At 37.1% G+C, this 24,947-nt stretch overlaps 1 pseudogene; it reads right to left on the reverse strand.

Annotated features, from left to right (window-relative positions):
• Nucleotides 1–19,590: 19,590 nt before the first annotated feature.
• LOC122737366 lies at nucleotides 19,591–20,988 on the reverse strand (annotated as a pseudogene).
• Nucleotides 20,989–24,947: the final 3,959 nt, after the last annotated feature.

Raw genomic sequence — 24,947 nt, forward strand, 5'->3', positions numbered from 1 at the left:
AAAAATCCCCCCAGTAAAAATGGTCACAAGTGGTATTTGACTCCCTCCCTTCCTGACTCTAGATCAATCACTCCATCCACTGTCATATCGCCTTTCATTCTGAAGAAGTGATTATTACTGAACACTATTGAACTCTGTTGAACACCCTCCATGACAACAGAATCACTATCTCATGAGACTCTATAAATCCTCCAACAGTTTACATAGGATTTGTTCCAGTTACTAAGGGTAAATATGGGTAGATGATAGTGGTAACTGAGATAGTCATTGGCAAGAAACATTGGCAGGAGATAAAACCATTCCTATTTGAAAGTGGCGTTACAATTAACTTAGAAAACCCCAGAGAATCAATTAAGAACCTAGATGAGATAATAGTTTCAGGAAAGTAGCAGTATATAAACAAACCTACTGTAATCATCAGTGTTTCATTATAGAATTAACAAAAATCAAGAGAAAAAAAATGTCCATACTGGCTGCTTCTACTTCTTCTCTCATTCATTCCTAAATGCCTTCTAATTTGGCATTTGATATTCAGTTGAATTTCCTTTTCTCAAAATTGCTTCTGACCTTTTAATTTCCAAATTTGATAATATATTATTAGTCCTAATCTTTCTCAGTTTATCTTCAGCATTTGATATTGTCAACCCTCCTCCAAGATATTTTTGTTTTTCTTGATTTATATGCTTCACTATTCTTCCTTGACTCCTTAGCTACATCATGCTTCCTAACTATGGATATTCCCCAGAATCCATCCTGGGCCTTCTTTTCCTCTTCCTTTATAAATTCTTATTTAGTAACCTCATCAGTTTCCATGGATTTAACTACCAAGTCCAAGATAAAACTTTGTTGCCTTTTAGGGAAAACTGTGTTGCCTTTCAGGGGAGGTGGAGGGGGAGCCTAACTTAGATTTAGGGGTATAAGGGAGAGGCATGGGCTTTGTTCATATTATAAGAAAACATTGGTAGGTATTAGTCCTATCACCATAGAACATTCATTTTCCTATGCAGCCTTCTTACCCTACAACATTTATCCATCATTCCAGGACCCTTCTCACACTGGATGACTCTCTAATCTACATAGCTTTTCCATTTTCTCCTCTGAATTTCAGTCCTGGACTACCAATTACCTATTGAATATTTCAAATTGGATAACATGAAGACCTCTTAAACTCAACATGTCTGAAAATGAACTCTTTATCTTTTCCCCTAAACTCTCTTCTCTTCCAAACTTCCTTATCATTATTAAAGGTACCACCATTCTTTCAGTGTCTCTGGTTCATTGTCTGAGGATTAACCTCAATTCTTCACTTTCTCTCACCCTACCTATCCTGTCAGTTTCCAAGTAGTGCTATTTTGAACTTTATATGTCTGAGTTTTCTCTATTCTTACAGCTACCACTTCAGTTCTTCAACTACAAAATAGGCTGGAGAAGGAAAATGCATACCACTCTGGTATTTTTGACAAGAAAATCCCAAATGGGATCATGAAGAATCAGACACGACTGAAATGATAGAACAACAACAAAAATGATATAGAAATATAAGAAATTAACAAAAATATATAAAATGAAGAACCCTTTTTCTCCTGTGTTGGTTAAAATCTAAATGTGTGGTCATCTTAAATTATAAGCTTTAGCACCAGTCTTTGGGCATTAAGCATTTATTAAAGCAGACTAGGTATTAGTAATGAGGGAGCAGGGGAGAGAGAGAATTTCATTTGATCATTTGATTTTCCCACTGGTGAGGTAAAGGCTATTATTATCCCCATTTTACAGATGAGGAAACAGGTTGACAGAGATTAAGTGACTTTACCAAGTTTACATAGCTGGTAAGTGTCTGAGGCAAAATTTAAACTTCGGTCTTCCTGAGTCCAAATCCAGTGTTCTAACAATGGTTATATCCCTTATGGCTAATGTAAGCTCATCTCAAGTAGGGCTCATTTAATAATTTGTTTTGTTTTTTTTTTTGGTTTTGGTGAGGCAATTGGGGTTGAGTGACTTGCCCAGGGTCACACAGCTAGTAAGTGTCAAGTGTCTGAGGCCGGATTTGAACACAGGTCCTCCTGACTCCAGGGCTGGTGCTCTATCCACTGGACCACCTAGCTGCCCCCTCACTTAAAAATTTTTAATTTTATCCACAGGACAGTAACTGATGCATAGTAGGCACTTAATGCTCACTGTTTTATTGAAGATTTATAGGTAATTAACAGAAATATATGCCCAAGAGACATTCCCCAGCAAATAATCACTAAAAACATTTGAATAGTTCTCAAAAGATTATCAGTGATCTTGAAGTCACCTAGCTTGTGCTCCTGAGGTGACCCTTTCAGTTTTGGAAAATTAGATCTTCCTTTATTTCTGTAAAAGTTTAATTAATATTGTAATGCCTGAGTCTATCGTTGTGAACAAATTTCTATTTCTTTTTATGTTAAGAGATATTTTCTTTTTAAAAATAATTTTCAGTTATTTTTGCTAATAATTAGAGAAAAGTCAATTTTGAGTATTTTTTTCATTCTTCTACTTTGCAGACACTATTACCTGAAATTATTATTTTGTTTGTTCTTTTGGGTTTTTCTAAGGGTTTTCTCCATGGAGAAAAATATTTTTGTCTTCCTTTTGCCAATGTGAAGCCTTTTCAGTTACTTGAAAGTAATGAAGGTGAGAAATAAAATGTCACAGAAAAGGAAAAGCAAGTAGTTTTATCAATAGTCTAGGGGAGGGGGATGAGGATTTGTTGAAACTTCTTAAGTATAGAGCAATACTGTTGGACTTGTGCTTCAGGAATATCATTTGGGCAACTCTGTGGTGGATGGATCTGAGAGAGGAAAGACCAAATAAAGCAACAAACATTAAACAATCTTTCTCAACAGTGGAAGCAAGAGATTATGATGTTCTGAATTAAGGTAAGTGGGGTAGGAATAGAAATTTTTCTTTTTCTTTTTTTTTTTTTTTTTGGCGGGGCAATGGGGGTTAAGTGACTTGACCAGGGTCACACAGCCAGTAAGTGTCTAAGGCCGGATTTGAACTCAGGAACGCCTGAATCCAGGGCCGGTGCTTTATCCACTGCGCCACCTAGCTGCCCCCGGAATAGAAATTTTTAAAAAAAGTTTGTGAGAGATTTTGAAGAGGTGAGATCAATAAAACTTGGCAATTGTTTAACTAATGCAGTTAGGTTGAATGAGAGGAAGGTTGGAAGATGACTCCTACGCTTCCAGCCTTACTGACTGAAAGATTTGTAGTAAGATCTACCAAAATAAGGAAGTTAGGAGGAGGCAGTCAGTCAAGTGGCATTTAGTAAGTGCCTCCCAATATGCCTCGTATTATGCTAAATGAGATAGAAAGAGAGACCTCCCCCCACAAAAAAAATGTCCTTCCCTCAACTAGCTCACAGTCTAAAGGGAGAGACAATATACATAACAATTAAGTACTATTGAGATATATACAGAATAAATTAGCTGTAATCAGAGGGAAGGCATTAAGATTAAGGAGAACTGGGAAAGCTTCTTAAAGAAGGTAGAGTGAAAAGACATGTTTAGAAAAGGGTAAAAATTGGTATTTTGTTATATTGGATTGTAGCATATAAAGAACAGACCTTTTTATTCATTTTACTGCAGGAAAATTAAATAAGTAATTAGTTTTAATCAATGTTTTTTTTTTCTGCTTCATTTGCTATGGTCATACTTTCTTAATTTTTTTGTTTCTAGGGTAACCTCTCCATTCTGTTAAAAAATCCTTGATTTTCTATAATAAATAAACATTTATTATACTAAGTACCTTCACATGTATTGCTTTTGCCAGTACTTTAGTATTTTTATATCAAAATGTCTTTGTGTTACTAGCCAGAACTCTCTTCTACTACACCATCCTTCCCTATTTTATGCATCAGAAACATTTTTCTAATAGGATGAGTTTGATAAAATAAAGTCTTCAGTATTAAAAAAAATGGTTTAAGCAGCATGGATATTACTTAAATATTTGTGGACCACATTTAAGAATCTGTCTGATCCTGGAGGTTTTTGTCAGGTTTTGTCAGTATTTTTCTCTCTGGGGGTGATTTATTTAGGGCTTGCTAAATTTCACTTCTGAGATTGCATTGTTGAATAATAATGCCTACTATTTTCCAGTAACTTTGCTAAGAGCTTTACCAATATCTCATCTGCTCCTCATAAGGAACAACCTTGTTGAAAAAACTTGGATCAGATGTTTAGTAACTCTCTCAAGATCTCATAGGTAGTAAGCATAAGAATCTGACCCAAGAACTAATCTACTTTATGCTTGACTGTATTTACTCCCCTATTCAGACTGTACTTAGAGTGAACTTTTGGGGGAAGCTTTCTAAATATACTTTCCATTTTTACTTGCTTGTCTATAAAAAGAAGACAACACCATCAGCTGGCCAAGCTGATTTATTCTTTGCTAATCTCAGAATGAACATCATTTTTTTTTTTTAATGAAGCTTAAAACTGATGCTATTATTTTCGCCAGGTAAGTCCAAAGACTAGTTTAAACTTGCCCATTTTTAATGAGGTTTTTAGAGCATTTGGGCTGCTACCTGTATATTAGGTCAACTCACAATTAAATGGCAGCAAATTATCTATGATTGATTTTAAGAAAGCAACTGAGGACAAATTAAAACACACACATACACTTATAAACATACACACATAAACAAAAAACAAAAGAAACCCCAAAGCTTTCATAAATATCAATATAGTTGAATAAATCCTCACATTAACCAGGCACAGAAATGTCTCTGCATTTAAATACATTTTAAGTTCATAACCTTTTCTATTTTTATTAATTTATTTATATCAATGTATTCGTTGGCTGTCTTATTCATTCATTTGCTTACTTAAATATTCACTCATCTATTTATTCATTCATTCATTTGTTTAGTCACTTATTTCCTTTCCTTGTATCCGTAGTATTTAGCTCAGTGCCTGGTAGACCCTTAATAAATGGTTGTTGACTTGATTTGTCAGGAGGTAAGTGGTTCCAACCATTTTATAGCTTCTTTAGTTGTGCTGAATAAAATTGATCTTTTCAGCTTTTCTTGTTTCTGTTGTTATGACTAAGAATCCTGATGATTTATGTGGATTTATTTTATATTATGAAACTTTAATGTCATTAATGAAGTTGATAGCTATTGTATTTTCTTCTGAAGGGACCACATCTCCAGAACTGTATTTGCTCGCCTATTAAAAGGGCTAAAATTAAGGAGGAATAAACATATTACTAGAATGAATTAGTTGAATAGGAATTTCCCCCAGCTCCTAATCTTTCTAAAATGTCATAGTAGCTTACTTGCTAATATTTTGTTTTAATATTTGATATTAATATTCAGTAAAGCTATTGGTCTCTAGTTTTCTCCTGCTTTTTCTCTCTTTGATTTAGTTTTTAGCATCATATTTCTATCATAGAAAGAGATTGAAAGGTTGCCCTCTTTCCTTATTATGGAAAAGTTTTAAATAGCATTGGAATTATTTGTTCTTTGACTATTTGATAGAATGAGAAGAATAATGCATGGTCTTTATTTTGAAATTTTTTATCTCACACACCTTGGAGATTATGAGTATTTGGTATGGCAACATTTAGTACAGCGATTGTTCTTAAATTTCTATAGCCCAATGTTTGTGGGCTACAGTATTGTTTGGGCTAATGCTCTAATTCCACCACCAGTTATGTTTATTGAATTCTCCAGGGTATCTCGAGGTCTGTATTAAACACAGAAGGATTTTACTTTTATGTTTTGCTAACTGTCTGGAGCTGCCCTAGTTTAGGATGGTGTCCTTTCTTCCAAATGGCCAAAGGAATTTACTTAAAACTAAAGTGCTAAGCTCATCATCACCATCAATTAATTTTCTATCACTTATGGAGATTTTGGCAACCTACATTGTTAAATTCTAGTTACTGGCTAATATTTTGCTAAAAATTTAATAGGTGCCAAAATTTAAAAATCTGCAGTGATGTGTTTCAGAATTTCTACCACACATATGTTTTTTGAATTGGTCAGGATATCTGGGTTCCTTAAGGATAGCTAATTCTCTGTGATATCTGGTGATTATGCTTTGATATCATAAATGTCTCTCTTCCTATAAACAAATCTTTATAAATCAATCATTTGTTCTTTGATGTTTCTTTTTTTTTTTCAGGGCAATGAGGGTTAAGTGACTTGTCCAGGGTCACACAGCTAGTTAAGTGTCAAATGTCTGAGGCTGGATTTGAACTTAGGTGCTCCTGAATGCAAGGCCAGTGTTTTATCCACTGCACCACCTAGCTGCTCCCATTTGAGGTTTCTTCAGAAATCTGTTGTTGGTTGAATTCATGTGGATGGCACCAATGGATAGCTTGATTGTACTCTTGAATTTTGGCTGATTCATAGGCTGTTGTTATTATCATTTTTTCAGCATATTTTATCTCTTTTTATGTCTTTCATATCCATTGTGCCTAATTTTATAAAATCTTCTACAATTCTGTGCTCCCGCTTTCTTAGATCATGCTACTCTTGTTATACAACAATCTTTAAAATTTCCTTCCTATCATGCAAAGTCTGAAATTCTTAGCCTGATATTCAATGCCATTTATAATCCTCATTGCCAAATAAATTTCCACTTGTCCTCCATCAAACTCTTGGAATCTGAGGAAAATAGACTAGTCATTGGTCAAGGTATTTAAAACTTTCTGTGTAGCAATGTTCTCATCTGCAAAGTGAGTGGGTTGGAGTAGATGTTCAAACTTCAATATCTTGCCTCATGCTAAAGCTTTGTCATGGAACCTCCCTCAGGGTCTGGGGTCTTCTAGTCTTTTCTAAGGTCCCTTCTAGTGCTAAATCTATTATCAGATTGGTAGAAATGTGATATATTTTTGGTGTGTTTCCATCTCCATACCTTTTCTTAGCATTTTTTTCGGACCTAGATTAGCATTAGGGATTTTGTCATAGAATCACAGATATCAGACCAATAAGGATCTCATAGATCATTAAATCTTAACCTTCCATTTTTCAAATTAAGAAACTGAGGCAGCAAGATTAAATTACTTGCCTAATATCACATTTCTAGTTAAGAAGATTAGTTAAAGTTTCAATTATACCTGCTGATTCCAAGACTCATCTTGTTTAATTATTCCCTACTTATCACAATCCTTCCTATTCTTCAGGGCTTGATCTGTGCATCACTTCCTTCATGAAGCCTTTCCTCATTCCCCAGCTAGAAATATTCTCCCCCTTTAAACTAACATCACATTGTTTATATTTGCTTATGGGTCTTAACATATTCTGCCTTGTATTGTATTTATTTATTTTCTTGTAACTGGATTGTAAGCTCTAAACGATTTTCAAATATGTCTCATCTGTTTCTGTATTCCCCAAAACATCAGATATAGTGTCTTGATCTATTAATATATGAATCATTCCATACATCAATAACTTGATTAATGGGGAAATAAATTTATAAATTGATTGATGGGAACATGGGTTGTGAAGATGTGTCTTGGAACAAAGCCACAATTTGGCCCCAAATTAGGTAGTTATTTGGCTTCTTAGAGTCATACCAGGAAAATCAGGTCTAATTGTCCATTTTCATTATGTTGACCCAATCATTCAGGCCAAATGTCACCCCCTTTGTCATTTTATGCTGTGTTTACTCAGCTATGGAGAAAGAATAAAAAGAAAACCAGTTTTCCCTTAATGTTCAGATGCAGTGTGTATTTATGAAATGGATGTTTTTAAGTGCTGCTTCACATTATCTTGTATTAAGAAGACTATGTTACATAAATAGAACTCTTCAAGTTTTGTAAATGCCCTGCCTGTATGATTCCATATGATTTTTATAATAACCTTTTAAATTTTTAAAAAAATTTTTATAATAGACTTCCAATTGAGTGGATGCAAGTTTTTTTTTATCCCTCTCTATTTTAAAAAGAAAAATATTTTCTTTATGATGCCATACGACTACAAATTATGGAACAGCATGTTCTAAGAAGAATTAAACTTTTAACTAACAAAAGTGTCAATGAAAAAAATACTTTATAAACATAATTTTGACTCAGTGTATTGACATAATAATAATAATCAGCCAATTGATGAACACTTATTAAATACTTATTATGTCTTGTGGTAGGTGCTGAGGACACAAAGACCAAAAATCAAATAGATTCTACCCTCAAGAAGCTTACATTCTTTTGAAGGATGTTTAATTTTTGGTCTTCTTATCTCTAGTGTTTAGAATTGGAATTGAGACATAATAGGCACTTAATAAAGGCAGGTAGGTGGCACATGGATAGAGTGCCAGGCCTAGAGTCAGGAAGACTCATCTTCCTGAGTTCAAATCCAGCTTCAGACATTTACTAGCTGTGTGACCCTGGGCAAGTCTCTTCACCCTGTTTGTCTCAGTTCCTATCTGTAAAATGAGCTAGAGGAGAAAAATGGCAAACCACCCCATTGCCTCTTGCCAAGAAAACATGACTGATAATGGCTGAACAACAACAACAGCAACAGCAACAGCAACAAAACATTTAATAAAAGCTTTATGATTTCTTGGGAGAGACAACACGGATGTATAAAATATGTATGAAATATATTCCAAAATAAATGCAAGTTATTTTGAGGAGGAGGCACTACCAGATATAAGAAACAGGAATAACTGTTGTTTCAGATTGTGTCAGTTACACTCACTTCTAAAGGAAACTAGAAATTCTAAATATGAAAGTGATGAGGAAGTATGTTACAGAAGCACAGAACAGCCTCATCAAAATCACAGGGAAGGGAGATGCAATACCATGTGAGAAGAAAGACAAGAAAGATTTTGTCTTTGATCCTAGAAGTAGTAGAGAGCCACTAAATTCACTGAGCAGGAGAATAACATGGTTAGATTGTCATTTTGGCTATATCACTTTGGCAGCTGTGTAGAAGATAAACTAGAGAGGGGAGACTTGAAGCTGGGAGACAAATAGGAGATTTTGGCAATAGTACAGTGAGATGTAAAGATGGCCTGGATGAGAGGGGTAGTTATGTGAGTGGAGGGGAGGAATAGGAATGTGAGAGATGTTGCAGAAGTAGAATTGACAAGAAATGGCAACTGATTGGATATTTGGGGTGAGAGTGGTAATACAAGGATGATTCTGAGGTAACAAACTTTGGTGGATGGCAAGATGGTGGCACCCTTGACAAAAAAGTGAAGTTTACAAAGCATATGAGAGGTAAGAAGAGAAAAGATAGTGAGTTTTGTTTTGTACATTGTAAATCTGAAATGCCTACATAATATCCAATTGAGAATGTTCAGTGGGAAGTTGTTGATGTGTGACCAATGCTCAGTAGAGTGACAATAATGATCTGGAAGCAATTTGTATGGATATGATCAACTAAGCCATGGAAGCTGATGAGGTCACCAATAGGGAGAATGTAAAAACAGACAAGAAGACTCATCTAGGAGAGAGCTTTGGGGCACATCAACAGATAGATGGCAGGATATGGATGATGACCCAGCAAAGAAGTTTGAGGAGGGAGTGGAGGGGGTGGGGGGATGATCAGATAGGTAGGTGAAGAACTGAGAGATAACAATATCAAGAAAATACAAGGAAGAGAGATCAGAAAAAGGGGACAGTGTGAAGAACTGAAGAGAGGTCAAGAAGAATGAGGAGTAAGAAAAGAACTGGACACTAATGCATTGGTGGTGGAATTGTGAACTGATGCAACTATTCTGGGGAACCATTTGGAACTACATCTAAAGGGCTATGAAACTGTATACACTTTGATCTAGCTATACTAGTTCTATATCCTAAAGAGAATTTTTTTTTAAAAAAAAAGAAAAAAAGACCTATTCGAATAAAATTATTTACAGCAACTCTTTCTGTGGTGGCAAAGAATTAGAAAATAAGGAGATATCCATCAAACCGAGGAATATAATAGCTGAACAAGTTGTGGCACATGATTGTAATGGAATACTATTGTCCTATAAGAAATGATGAGCAATATGATTACAGAAAACCCTGGAAAGTCTTACATGAACTGTTGCAAAGTGAAGTGCACAGAACCAGACCATTGTACACAGTAAGCAATAATATACAATGATTAACTGTGAATGCTAGCTATTCTCAGTAATAAAATGTTCCAAGACAATCCTAAAGGACTCATGATGAAAAATGCTCTCCACCTCCAGAGAAAGAACTGATGAAGTCTGAATGCAGATCAAAGCATATTATTTTTCACTTTATTTTATTTTTGGTTTTTGTCTTTTTTTCTCCACAACATGACTAGCATAGAAATATATTTTGCATGATTGTACACATATGACCTATACCAAATTGCTTACTGTTTCAGAGAGAGAATGGGAGGGAGAGAATTTGGAACTCAAAAATTTTTAAAACTAATGTTAAAAATGTTCACATGCAATTGGGGAAAAATCAAATATTTTTTAAAAGAACTTATAAATTTGATTTTAAGACCAAATGATAGAGTTCAGACATAGGTGTGGTTGAGAAATGGCATAAAATACATTGATAAGATAGGTGAATAGAAAAGGAGGTGGACTGGTCATGTAGTGAGAATGAGAACAAACAGATGAACAGTACGAGTGCTGCTGTTGGTGCTTCAGCGGTAATAGAAGGACCAGAGGATCTAGACAGAAACCACACAGGATAAGAAGGGCTTGGGATATTTATTAGAGAAAAAAGGACATAAATTGCAATCACAGATGCATCTAACTCTCTACTGATGAAGAATACAGAGAGGTCAAGTAGCTTTTTGAGCTCACATAGCTAGCAAGAGGCAGAACCAGGTCTTGAATTAATGTACTCTCTTTTCCACACAAGTTCCCTTTTCCTTACAGAATTCTCCTTTTTTTTTGACTATATCTCCCTGAGCTTAAATTCACCAAGGATTTTTTTTAATTGGTGTTGTTGAAACTGTTCTCATGGGGAATGGGGCAAAGGAGGAGGGCAAGGATAGATAAGGCATACTTTTCAGCATTTTTCTTGAAACAATTTGGCTGAACAGAATTAAAATGTCCTTTCTCCAATTTCTGACTTCCTCTACTTTTATTAATCCTGCTGTTATTCTGTTCCTGTTTTAGGAGCTGAACAACTCAGGTTTTGCTCATGATTTTTGTTTTTTGGATAATGTTGTATTAGAATCCTTGTTAATGTCAGACTTAATCTAGCCCAGTGGTTTCATATAGCAGAGGGTGATTGCAGTGGCATTTTTTATGTTGCAAACCTTAAGCAGTCATTTTGTACTTTTTAAAGTATCATTTTAAAATTAGAGGTCACCTTACCTATTAAGCTCTAATGTATAAAGGATACTTTTATTACGTGCTTCCCCCCTCCCCCCATTCTTTTATGGAGAGGAAAAATTTGCACATTTGAAATCCAAGGCACTTGATTGCAGAGGCAATTTTGGACTTCAGAGAAGGAAATCCTCCCTAAACAGAAATTTCAAAGCAATGGGATTGGATGCCATGGGACGTAATAAGTTTTGTGTTGTGGAGCATAGGCTGGGTGACCATTAGTCTTAAATTCATGACTGTGTGTATTTGTCATTTGGTGAGAGTGACATTTAGGGCCAGGGAAGGAGGAAGAAAGGAGTAAAAGGAGAAATGGAGCAGCAGGCTAGGGTAAAGGCTCACTTCCCCCATTGCATTGTGAGTTTTTGGAAGAGGGACAGTTTTTTTGCCCTTTTTATATCCTCAGGGCTTAGCACAGTGTGTGACTCATGGTGCTTAATTAAAAAAGAACAGAAATTCATGGGGATAAAAGAAGCAGGAAGAATGGGTTGGAGGAGGATGGGGAAGGAAAGGATTCATGGAGGAGGAGGGTAGGATAGAGAAAGAGAAAGGGGGGAACAGGCAAATGGAAAATCCAAACGAGGAAGACTGGAGGAAGAAAAAATAAGAAAAAAAAAAGAGGAAAGAGGAAAGGTTAAAAAGAAAACAAGAGGAGAGGAAGAATACAAAGAGGGGAAGGGGAGAGGAAGGAAGAAAAAAGGAGACGGAAGAGAAGCTAAAGGAGGGGAATAGAGAAAAACAGGAGGAAAAGGAAGATAAAGAGAAGATAGGGTGAATGGAATAGGAAGAGGAGGAAAGAGAGAGGGGTGGGAGGAATAGGTAGCAAGGAGAGGAAAAAAGCAGAAGATGGAAGAAGGGAAAAGAGAATAATTATTTATTAAGCGTCTACTATGTGCCAGGCATTTTGCTAAGCACTTTAAAAATGTTATCTCCTTTGATCCTCACAACAACCCTGAAAGGAAGATGCCTGTTATTATCTTCATTTTACAGTTGAATAACCTGAGGGAGTGGCAGTTAAGTGATTTGCCCAGGGTCATTCAGCTAGGATATCTGAGGCTGATTTTGAACTCAGGTCTATTTTTGTTTGTTTTCAAGCACAGTGCACTAACTACTCTACCACTGAACTGTCTCTAGGGGGAGAGAAAAGGAGGAAAGGAAAAAGAGGGAAGAGGTAGGAATCATATGGTATATATGATATGGTATGATATGATATAATAGTATAGACATCAATTAACTAAGTATTTCCAGTGATGATAGACACATCAAGGAACTGTTTCCCATTCTTTGGTTTTAGAGTTCACCCTTTATTCAACTTCTCAGATGTGGCCAAAGGCATGTACAAAGTGTTGTTTCTGTTTCAAAAACAGAGCCTGAGAATCCTTTACAATTGCTTAATATTCTGAACTTTTCAAAGTGCTTCCACATCTGTTATTGCATGAGATGTTTACAGAAACATTGTGAGGGAGGGAGGGAACCAGGGAGGGGAGGCAGAGAATATTAGCCCTGTTTGATTTATGAAAAAATAGTGGTTTGGAGAGCCGTACGTAGTGAACAGAGGCAGAGAGTTAGCAACAAGGTTTCCTAACTCCAAGTTCAGAGTATTTCCCACTACACCATAGTGTTCATCAACAGGAGAGAGCAGACATCAGAATTGGGAATTCTTTCAACAATTCAGGTTAAAAAAAAGGCCCTCATTAAAATTTAACACTATCCCTAGAGTGAGAACCTTTGGCGTTTCAAACATCATGACTGTTGTTAATTACAATAGATGAATAGTTCTCTAAAACTACCTTAACAAAAATTGATTTCACATACATTAAAGTTTATTACCTACTCCTAAAAGTCTAAATCATTTTGTCATCACTTCTCAGACAGTTGGCTCAGTGTCGGGCATGTAGAAAGGTCAAGATGGAAAAAAATATTATAGAACCTAACAAGAAAACTTCTTTGTTTTTTTCTTTTTGTTTGTTTGTTTCTTCTTGGGGGGTAAAGAATTTATTATATACCCTATAGAGGTATTCAAGTTTTTCTTCACAGATACGGGTAGTATGATAGATACATGAATGTGCCAGTTATAGGATACCTGAATCTTAATCATACCTATACTATTCACTGGCTGTGTGGCATTGGTAAACCATTTAGTTACTATGTGACTTAGTTTGTTTAGCTGTAAAACAGATGAAGGATTGAAAAAAAATAAAATAGAGGAAGCAGTACAAGTGGAGGTGGCTCAAATAGATCATCTCCATGGTTCTTTCCAGCTGTGACATTCTATATAATTTTATGTGTAGCAATCTCAGTTCTAATTCCAGTAGATTGTGCTTCTATCTGGAATATTGTTTTTGGTTCACTTGCCACATTTCAGCGAGGGCAATAATCCAAGTCTCACATAAACCATGAAACTTGATAGTAGAATGACATTCATGCTATAAGCTGAACAATAACCAGAGAAGAGGCAACAAAGTCAGTGAAGGGCCTCAAGTCCATGGCAAGTGATATTGGTTAAAGAAATTTGGCACATTTAGCTTGGAAAAGATTTGAGGGTGTTATCAGAACTCTGATCAAACACAAGAAGAGTACAGAATAAGAGTCAATGAGTGGAATTTGTAACTAGGAACAATGGATAGAAATCATGAAGAAATGAGCTTAGGTGCAACATTAAAAAAAAAAAAAGTACCTAACTATTGAATCTATCTAAAATTAGAATGAGTTGCCTAAGGGGGTTATTGGGTTCCTCTTCCCTGGAGATCTTATAGGAAAGATTAGATGGACACTGGTCAGTTGTTTTTGGAAAGGATATTCTTTTTTTTTAAAGTAGTAAGATTTTTATTTATAGTTTTTGGTTCCAATTTTTAGACCCTCCTTCCCTACCTCCCTTCCACCCTCTCTTTGGCAGTAAGCAATGAGATATGGGTTATACATGTACAATTATGTACAACATTACCATATTAGTCATTTTGTGTAAGAAAACTTGAATAATAGAAAAAATGGAGAAAGTGAAAAATAACGTTTCAGTCTGTGTTCCATCAATATCAGTTCTTTCTTTGGAGGTAGATCGTATGTTTCATCAATAGTCCTTTGAGATTGTCTTAGATAATTGTGTTGTTGAGAATAGATAAGTCATTTACAGTCCTTCATCAAACAATACTACTTTCTGTGCACAATGTTCTCTTGCTTCTGCTCACTTCACTATGCCTCAGTTCATATACATCTTTCCAGGCCTTTCTGAAATCATCCCACTTGTCACTTCTTATAGCACAATAGTATTCCATCACCATTATTTACCACAGCTTGTTTAGCCATTCCCCAGTTAATGGGCATTCCTTTGATTTCCAATTCTTAGCCACCACAAAAAGAGCTGTTATAAATGTTTTTGTACAAAAAGGTCTTTTTCCTCTTTTGGGGAATGTCTTTGAGATAGAAACCTAGCAGTGCTATTGATGGATCAAAGGGTATGCACAGTTTTATAACCATTTGGGCATAGTTCCAAATTATTCTCCAGAATGGTTGGATCTTTTCATAACTCCACCAAAAGTGGAATAGTGTCCCAGCTTTCCCACATCACACTCAATATCCCATATTTTCTGTTTTTGTTATATTTGCCACTCTGATAGGTGTGAGGTCATACCTCAGAGTTGTTTTAATTTGCATTTCTCTGATCAATAGTGATCTAGAGCATTTTTTCATATGATTAAAGATAGCTTTGATTTCTTTGCCTGAAAACTGATTGTTCATATCTTTTGACCATTTATCAATTGGGGAATGACTTGTATTATTATAAATTTGACTCAGTTCTCTATATAATTGAGAAATGAGGCCTTTATCAGAGATATTTGTTTCAAAATTTCTTTCCTAGTTTCCTGCTTCCCTTTTAATCTTGCTTCCCTTAGTTTTGTTTGTGCAAAATCTTTTTAATTTTATATAATCAAAATGATGCATTTCACATTTTGTTTTACTCTCTATATCTTCTTTGGTGCTAAATTCCTCCTCTGCCCATAAATCTGACAGATAAATGATTCCACACTCTCTTAATTTACTTATGGTATCATCCTTTATGTGTAAATCATGTACCCATTTTGACTTTATTTTAGTATATGGTGTGAGATGTTGGTCTATACCTAGTTTCTGCCATACTGTTTTCTAGTTTTCCCAGTAGTTTTTCTTAAATAAGGAGTTTTTGTTACAAAAGCTTGCATCTTTGGATTTATCATATACTAGATTACTATGGTTACTTATTGTAGTGTATTTTGAACCTATTCTATTCCACTGATCTCCCTCTCTATTTCTTAGCCAGTATGAGATTGTTTTGAAAATTACCACTTTATAATACAGATGGAGACCTGGTATTGCTAGGCACCTTTCCTTTTCCTTTTTCTTTTTAAATTGATTTCCATGCTATCTTTGAACTTTGTTTCTTCCAGATGAATTTTGTTATAATTTTTTAGTTCTATAAAATATTTTTGATAGTTTTATTGGTATAGCAATAAATAAGTAAATTAACTTAGGTAGGATTGTCATTTTTATTATATTAGCTTGGCTTACCCATGAGAAATTAGTATTTTTCCAATTGTTTAGATCTGACTTTATTTGTGTAAAAAGTGTTTTGCAGTTCGGGTCATATAGTTAGTTCCTGGATTTGTCTTGGCAGGTAGACTCCCAACTGCCCACAGTTATTTTAAATGAAATTTCTCTTTCTATCTGTTGTTGCTGGACTTTTTTTTTTAGCAATATATAGAAATGCTGATGATTTATGTGGGTTTATTTTCTATCCTGCAACTTTGCTAACATTTTTAATACTTTTAAGTAGCTATTTAGTTGATTCTTTAGGATTTTCTAAGTATAACATCATATCATCTGCAAAGAATGATAGTTTTGTTTCCTCATTGCTCATTCAAATTCCTTTAATTTCTTTTTCTTCTTTTATTGCTGTAGCTAACATTTCTAGTCCATTATTAAATAATATGGGTGATAATGGGTATCCTAACTTCACCCATCATTGTACGGGGAAAGCTTCTAGCTTATGTCCATTACAGATAATGCTTGCTGATGGTTTTAGATTTAAAAAGGACTTTTTTTAAGGTAAGCTCCTTTTATTCCTATGCTCTCTAGTGTTTTTGTTTTTGTGGGGCAATGAGGGTTAAGTAACTTGCCCAGGGTCACACAGAGAGTAAATGTCAAGTGTCTGAGGCCACATTTGAAGTCAGATCCTCCTGAATTCAGGGCCAGTGCTTTATCCACTGTGGCACCTAGCTGCCCCCTCTGTAGGGGAATGGGTGCTATATTTTGTCAAGGGCCTTTTTTTGCATCCATTGAGAAAATTATATGATTTATATTGGTTTTATTATTGATATGGTTAATTATGCTAATAGTTTTTCTAATATTGAACCATCCCTGAATTCTTGGTATAGTTCCCACCTGGTTGTAGTATATGATCCTTGTGATGTATGCTGTAATCTTTTTACTCGTATTTTATTTAAAATTTTTGTATCAATGTTCATTAGGGAGATTGATCTATGATTTTCTTTCTCTGTTTTGTCTCTTCCTGGTTGGGTATCAGTACCATATTTGTCTCATAAAAGGAATTTGTTAGGACTTTTTCACTTATTTTTTCAAATAATTTATATAATATTGGGATTAATTATTCTTTAAATATTTGGTCGAATTCACTTGTGAATCTATCTGGTACTGGGGATTTTTTCTTAGGAAGTTCATTGATGGCTTGTTCAATTTCTTTTTCAAAATTAGGTTATTTAAATTATTTATTCTGTTAATCTGGTTAATTTGTAGTTTTGTAGATTTTCATCCATTTCATTTAGATTGTCAAATTTATTGGCATAGAATTGGGCAAAATAATTTCTAATAATTGTCTTAATTTCCTCTTCATTAGTGGTGAGTTCAACCCTTTAATTTTTGATGCTAGTAATTTAGTTTTCTTCTTTCCTTTTTCTGACCTAATTAACCAATGGTTTATCTATGTTATTGGTTTTTTTTTTAAATAAAACCAGCTTCTAGTTTTACTTATTAATTTAATGGTTTTCTTACTTTCAATTTTATTAATCTCTCCTTTGATTTTCAGGATTTTCAGTTTTGTATTTAGTTGGGGATTTTTAATTTGTTCATTTTCTAGGTTTTTCATTGATCTGCTTTTTCTCTATTTTATTGATGTAAGCAGTAAGGGATATAAATTTTCCCCCAAATTCTGCTTTGATTGTATCACATAAAAGTTATATTTCTATATGATAAGATAATATTTGTAAATCTTAACAATTTATCATATAGAAATATAATCAGTTTAACCTTGTTGAATTTCTTATAGTTTTTTGTTCTTGTTTCTTTTTTTACCTTTTTATGTTTCTCTTGAGCCTTGTCTTTGGAGGTCAAATTTTTTATTCAACTCTGGCCTTTTAATCAGAAATGCTTGAAAGTCCTCTATTTTATTAAATGTCCATTTTTTTTCCCCTGAAAGAATATATTCAATTTTGCTGGGTAGGTGATTCTTGGTTGTACACTAAACTCCTTTGCCTTACAGTTTATTAAATTCCAAGCTCTGCAATTCTTTAATGTGGAAGCTGATAAATCCTGTGTAATTCTGACTGTAGTTCCCGGTATTTTAACTATTTCTTTTTGTCTGCTTGCAATAATGTTTCCTTGATCTGTGAACTTTGAAATTTGGCTATGATGTTCTGGGCATTTTGGGATCTCTTTCAGGCAATGATTGGTGGATTCTTTCAATTTCAGTTTTGCCCTCTGGTTCTAATATTTCAGAGAAATTTTCATTGGTAATTTCTTGAAAAATATTGTCTAGACTTTTTTTTTTTTTTTTTTTTTTTTGCAGGGCAATGATGGTTAAGTAACTTGCCCAGCATCACATAGCTAGTTAAGTGTCAAGTATCTGAGGTTGTTTTTGAACTCAGGTCCTCCTAAATCCAGGGCCAGTGCTTTATCCACTGTACTACCTAGCTGCCCCACCCTTTTGTTTTGTGGCAATAAGGGTTAAGTGACTTGCCCAGGGTCACACAGCTAGTGTCAAGTATCTGAGGCTGGATTTGAACTTAGGTCCTCCTGAATCCAGGGCTGGTGCTTTATCCACTGCACCACTTAGCTGCCCCTGGCTTTTTTTTTTTTTTAATTACGGCTTTCAGGTAGTCTAATAATTCTCATATTATCTATTTGTTTTTCCAACGAGGAATTTCACATTTTCTTCAATTTTTTTTTTTCTTTTTTGATTTTGTTTTATTTTTATTGTATCTCGGTGTCTCATAGAGTCATTAGTTTCCGTTTGTTCAATTCTAATTTTTAAAGAATTATTTTCTTCAGTGACATTTTGTACTTCCTTTTCCATTCAGCTAAATTTGTTTTTTAGTGAGTTATTTTCTTCAGTAAATTTTTGTATTTCATTTTCATGGTTCTCTTGCATTACTTTTATTTCTTTCCCCATTTTTTCTCCTGCTTCTCTAATTTGCTTTTTAAAGACCTTTTTTTAAAAAAATACACAATCCAGAATGTATTACAAACCAAGGTTCCCCCCTCCTTCCTTGTGTCCCAATGGGGACGGGAGCAATAAATAACCAGAGAAGACACAGCTTCAGGGGATGGGGGAAGAGTGGAGTTAAAACAAACTGACTGCTAGCCCCACCTTGCTTCCCTATGGCTCTTGGATTTGGATCAAGCAGCTCACCTTGCTCCTCAGTACAGTACAATGGGTACTGGGGCCAAGGCATACAAGGATCCCCACCCCCACCCCCCATAAAGGAGACTGCTCATAGGTTCACATATTTCAGGCTCTTAAAGACCCCAATGTCTATTTCTTTTCTTTCTTTCTTTCTTTCTTTCTTTCTTTCTTTCTTTCTTTCTTTCTTTCTTTCTTTCTTTCTTTCTTTCTTTCTTTCTTTCTTTCTTTCTTTCTTCCTTTCTTTCTTCCTTTCGGGGAGGGGGGCAGGGCAATGAGGGTTAAGTGACTTGCCCAGGATCACACAGCTTGTGTCAAGTGTCCGGAGACCAGATTTGAACTCAGGTCCTCCTGAATCCAGGGCCAGTGCTTTATCCACTATGCCACCTAGCTGTTCCCCCCCCCCACCATGCCTATTTCCCCCTAACCCATCCCCCAGAGGGGTGAGAAGAACTGGGGGGGAGCACCAATAAGAGGCAACTGAGGGGGAGGGTACGGTGGCAAGGGTAACAGTGGGAGCCCAGTGGGTGGGGGAGAAGGGCAACCTGGCCTAGTGTGGTGAGGGGGCAGGGAGGAGAGAGGAGGGGCCTGCCACTCTTCCTGTGTCTCTGCCCTCAGCAGAAGGGACACCCTGCCCACCCCAGGTCCTCAACTCACGATCTTCTTGGGAAACTCAACCGAAGCACGAATGACGACGAAGGCATCACCACGCACGCATTTGCGCTTCTGGCTATCCTGGTGGGAGAAAAAACTTGGGGTAGCCAAAGCCCAGGGCACTCTTGTAAACCAAGCCCCTCCAAGTGCCCGGTTTCTGGAAGTTCTTCCAGTGGCAGTCCGGATGGAAGGTCTCGGTGACGTACTGGGGTTTGGTGACGGCCAGGTGGCTCTGGTCCAGCAGGGAAAAGGTGACCTGCCTGGCGAAGGGCCACGCTAGCAGGTTATCAAAGGTGCCAGGCAGCACACGAATGCGCAGGGACAGAGGGGTCCCCTCCCTGCTGCAGTTGCCCTTGAGGAAGGCTGAGACCTAGAGCTTGTAGCCTTTCTTGTGCCTGTAGAAAGCCAGGCTGAAGCACTTGTGGTTGGAGTGAGCCCTGGCTTCCTTGGCTTCCTATCGCTAGTAGCCACCGATCTTCCAGATAAGGACGTCTTTGCAGCCTATCGACAGCTCCTCCACTTCCCTCTTTAGCTCCTGCAGCTCCTGCCACGGACAACTCACCAGGGCACACAGGTGGAGCTTGACGCTGTCCTCCAAGTGGCGGCGCATCGCTAGCTTGGGGCACCGGTGTTTGCACCCAGGTCTTTGAATGGGCACAGAATGGGGCTGTGCTGCAGTTCTCTTTCAGGTGGCTAGACAAGTCCTCTCAAGGAATGCTGCCCATCCCACACTAGTTGGGGCACCGCACAGGGTAGCGGGGGCATTGGTGCTAGTGGTTCTGGATGGTATCAGACAAACTCTTTGGTGCAGTAGGCACAAGGCAGGGTGATCTTGGGGCACTCTGTGCTCATGTGCTGCCCCAGGAGTCTCTGCTGCATCATCCGGGCCCCACACTTTTTCTCACAGGACAGGCTTTCCTGGGGGCAGACCCCCTCATGGCTCTCATAGGCTTCCCCAGTAAAGTCGATGCTACAGAAGTCACACTTGAGCCTCCTCTTGGGGCATTCCTGCTGCAGGCGGTTGGGCAGGTCCCTTTGGCTCAGCTTGCTACTGCAGCGGTTGGGGCTGGAGACCATGGTTATACCAGCAGGAGTTCAGGTGGACCTGTAGGTGGCATAAGGCTCCAGTCCATCGGCAGCCCTCCTCACTGTGCATACAGTGGATGGCCGAGCTCAAAGCCTGAACTTCTAGTTTTGGGTTTGGGTAGATCTTAGCATAGTCCAAGGGTAGCTGATCCTCAGGACACTTAAAAACTTCTTCACTGAGAAACTCCTACAAACAGATGTCACAAAGGTCGAGACCTGCACTGGCTCCTGCATGGCCTTCCCACACAGCGGACACAGCAGCCACTACTTGGGCTTCTCCAGGAGTTTGTAGTGGAGGCTGGGCATGGTGGGCAACTGGGCTGCCAGGGTGAGGGCCTGCCTGGGTGCCCGTCCCCCTCCCAGCCATCCAGCTCCCCTGCAAGGCACCATGGATGGGGGTGGGGGGGCAGCCCACTAGTAACTATTTCAGGAATTCTTTTTGGGCCTGAAAGCAATTTAAATTTTTCTTTGAAGATTCACCTGTAGCCATTTTTTTTTTTTTACTATTGTCCTCCTGTAGGTTTATGCTTTGATTTTCCCTATCACTTCCTCAGTAACTGTCAATGGTCAAGTTTTATTTTTGTTTGTTTTTGTTTTGTTTTGTTTTTTGCTTTTTTGCTCATTTTTGTGCCTTGATGTTTTTTGTTTTTGTTTTTGTTTTTGTTTTTGTTTTTTGTTTTTAGTGAGGCAATTGGGGTTAAGTGACTTGCCCAGGGTCACACAGCTAGTAAGTGTTAAATGTCTGAGGCCAGATTTGAACTCAGGTACTCCTGAATCCAGGGCCAGTGCTCTATCCACTGAGCCACCTAGCTGCCCAATGCCTTGATGTTTTTATGAGAGAGTTGGGGTCTATTCTTTGACAGAATGGACAAGATCACTATTGGAGTCCTTTCCAATTCCTCAACTTTGTGCTCCTCTACTCCTCGGTACACATCCTTTGCTCTAAGCAAAATAATATCTTCATGAGTTGCTGAACTCTTCGCATCCCATTCCAATCTCCTTATCTTCTCTCTATGTAGAATTTCTTTCTCCTTCACCTATGTAAAGGCTACTTGTTTGTTAGGGAATAGCCCAAGTCTCACATCAACCATGATACTTGAACAGAGAACTCACACTATGAGACACAGATTGCAGAGCAGCATAATCTCCGAGTTAGGAAGGATCTTGGCAACTACCTAGCCAAACCCTTACTTAACTGAGAATACTCTGGACAATATGCCCTACAAGTGGTCATCTAGCATTTGGTGGAAAAGTTCTGCTTTACAGGAACCTACTACTGTACTTCCAATGGCCTTCCATTCCACATTGAGATAGCTCTATCAATTAGCATCAACATAAGACTGCATATAATCAGATGAAATTTAATAGAGACAAATATGTCTCATGTCTTCTACTTGGGTTCAAGAGAGAGATGAGTGGGGGTGGCTAGGTGGCACAGTGGATAAAGCACTGGCATTGGATTCAGGAATACCTGAGTTCAAATCCGGCCTCAGACACTTGACACTTACTATCTGTGTGACCTTGGGCAAGTCACTTAACCCCCATTGCCCCACCCAAAAATAAATAAATAAATAAATTTTAAAAATTAAAAAAATAAATTAGCATCAAATATAAACTTTTATGTTTGTCATCTAAAGACCTACACACCAGGATTTTTCTTACCTGTCTAGTCTTCTGAAAACATATGTTCCCCTCTATGAACTCTATGATGCAACTACAATGACCTATTTGATTTTCCTCAAACAAGAATTTCTTTCCTTCATTTTTCTTTTCCATTCCTTTGTACTGGCTACCTTCCACCCTCGAATGCTCTGCTCACCTCTATCTGCTGCCTCACCTCCAGCTCTATGTTCCCTTGGCTTCCTTCAAGATTGGGTACAGATCCCATTTGATGCAAGAGACCTTTTGCTCCTCTCCATAGCCCTTTCCTCACTGCCTTTCCTTTGATTTTACATTCCTCAATTGAATGTTATTTCCCCAACTCAAGTGTAGTCTTCCAGTTATAAGAGGAGTTCAACTCATTCTATTATTAGTATCCAAGGGCAAAGGGCATTTATTAAGTAGCTAATATATGCATCTTCAAAATATTAACTCGTTTGATCCCCTCACCTAGGAAAGGTAGATGCTATTATTATCCCCATTTAATAGATAAGAAAACTGAGGTAGACAGAGATTAAGTGTTTTGCCCAAGGTCGCATAGCTAGGAAGTATCTGAATCTGGATGGGAACTCAGGTCTTCCCGACTCCAGGCCCAGTGCTTTATCCACTGTACCACCCAGCTACCTGACAAAGACCAGTAGCAGTTAGGCATATTTTTCCATATTGTAAGGCAATAGTACTTCATAGTAGTCAAAACTATACTAAAATACAACAGAGGGAAGCTAGGTGGTACAGTGGATACAGCACTGGCCCTGTATCAAGAGGATTTGAGTTCAAATGTTACCTTAGACACTTACCAACTTTGTGACCGTGGGCAAGTCATTTAACCCCAATTGCCTCAAACATCAGAGGCCATCTCCAGCCATCTTGATGTATATAGCTTGCCATTGGACCCAGATGACTCTCGAGGAGAGAGTGAGGTTGGTGATCTTGCATAGCCCTCCCTCAGTTAAATCCAAATCAGTGGATTAAATCCAATTAACCAAATTACCTTACAGCGCTGACCTTACCTGTCATCCATAAAATGACAGAACTCTACCAGACGATCATTATGTACTATTCTATTCCTCAGTGGGATTCTGTTCCAAGAGCCTTTAATAGAAAATTGAATGTTTGAACTAGAAGGGAACTAAGAAGCTCTTTCCTAGTTCTTGCTTCTTATTTTACAATAGCGGAAAGTAAGGCACCAAGATGAGCCCTGGGTCACACAGCTAGTGATCTACAGAAATGGAGCCAAACCCAGGTCTTCTGGTTTCTAATAAAAACCCCTCTTCTATTGTGTATTTTCACTTCTGTTCCAATACAAAATGCTTGCCCATGGCCAATTTCTTATTGCTCTTGCTCTCTCCATACCCATAGTTTCACATTTCATCTTTCCTATGTGTTAGATCTGTCTCTCCAGGATCGTAAATTTCTTTTAAGTAGGGATTTCATAAGTAGAATCATGAAGCCTCAGAGTCAGAAGGGATCTCAGAGAGAATATTGTTCATCTGATACCTGGAATATTCCCTGATAAAAAACAAACAACAACAAAAAAAACTCTTGAGAATTGGTCATATCCCAGCTTCTAATAGAAGACCTTGTGTGATAAAGAGTTTATTACTTCCTGGGGCAGCCTGTTCTACTTTAGATTAGTTTTAAATATAATGGAATCAACTGATAAATGGTCAAAGGATATGAACAGCCATTTTTCAGACAAATCAAAGCCATCTATAATCACATGAAAAATGCTCTAGATCACTATTGATCAGAGAAATGCAAGTTACTTAAAACAACTCTGAGGTATTACCTCATACCTATCAGAGTGTCAAATATAACAAAAATGGAAAATATTGGATGTTGGAAGGGATGTGAGAAAACTGGGACACTAATCCACTGTTAGTAGAGTTGTGAAAAGATCCAACCATTCTGGAGAGCAATTTGGAACTATGTCCAAAGGGCTATAAAACTGTGTATACCATGTATACCCTTTGATCCAGCAATACCACTGCTAGGTTTATATCCCAAAGACATCCAAAAAAGAGAAAAAGACCTATTTGTACAAAAAGTATTTATAGCAGCTCTTTTTTGTGGTGGCTAAGAATTAGAAATCAAAGGAATGCCTGTCAACTGGGGAATGACTAAACAAGCTGTGGTAAGTGATGGTGATGGAATATTATTGGAATATAAGAAATGATAAGTAGGATGATTTCAGAAAGGCCCAGAAAGACTAATGTATGGTAAATGATCAGAACCAAGAGAACCTTGTGCACAGTCACAACAATATTGTTTGATGAAGAACTGTGAATGACAACTATTCTAAGCAATACAATGATCCAAGATGATCCCAAAGGACTAAAGATGAAGCATACTATCTGCCTCCAAAGAAAGAACTAATATTGATGGAACACAGACTGAAGCATGCTATTTTTCACTTTTCTTTCATTTTTTCTTTTATTCAAGTTTCTTATACAAAATGAGTAATATGGTAATCTTTTACATAATTGTACATGCATAACCTATATCTCGTTGCTTCGTGCCCCAGTGAGGGGAGAGGGAAGGGAGGGAAGGAGGGATAAAATTTGGAACTCAAAACTTTAAATAAAAATGTTTATTATTTTAAAAAA

This window comes from Dromiciops gliroides, chromosome 1 (genome assembly GCF_019393635.1).
Source record: "Dromiciops gliroides isolate mDroGli1 chromosome 1, mDroGli1.pri, whole genome shotgun sequence".
Taxonomy (NCBI): domain Eukaryota; kingdom Metazoa; phylum Chordata; class Mammalia; order Microbiotheria; family Microbiotheriidae; genus Dromiciops; species Dromiciops gliroides.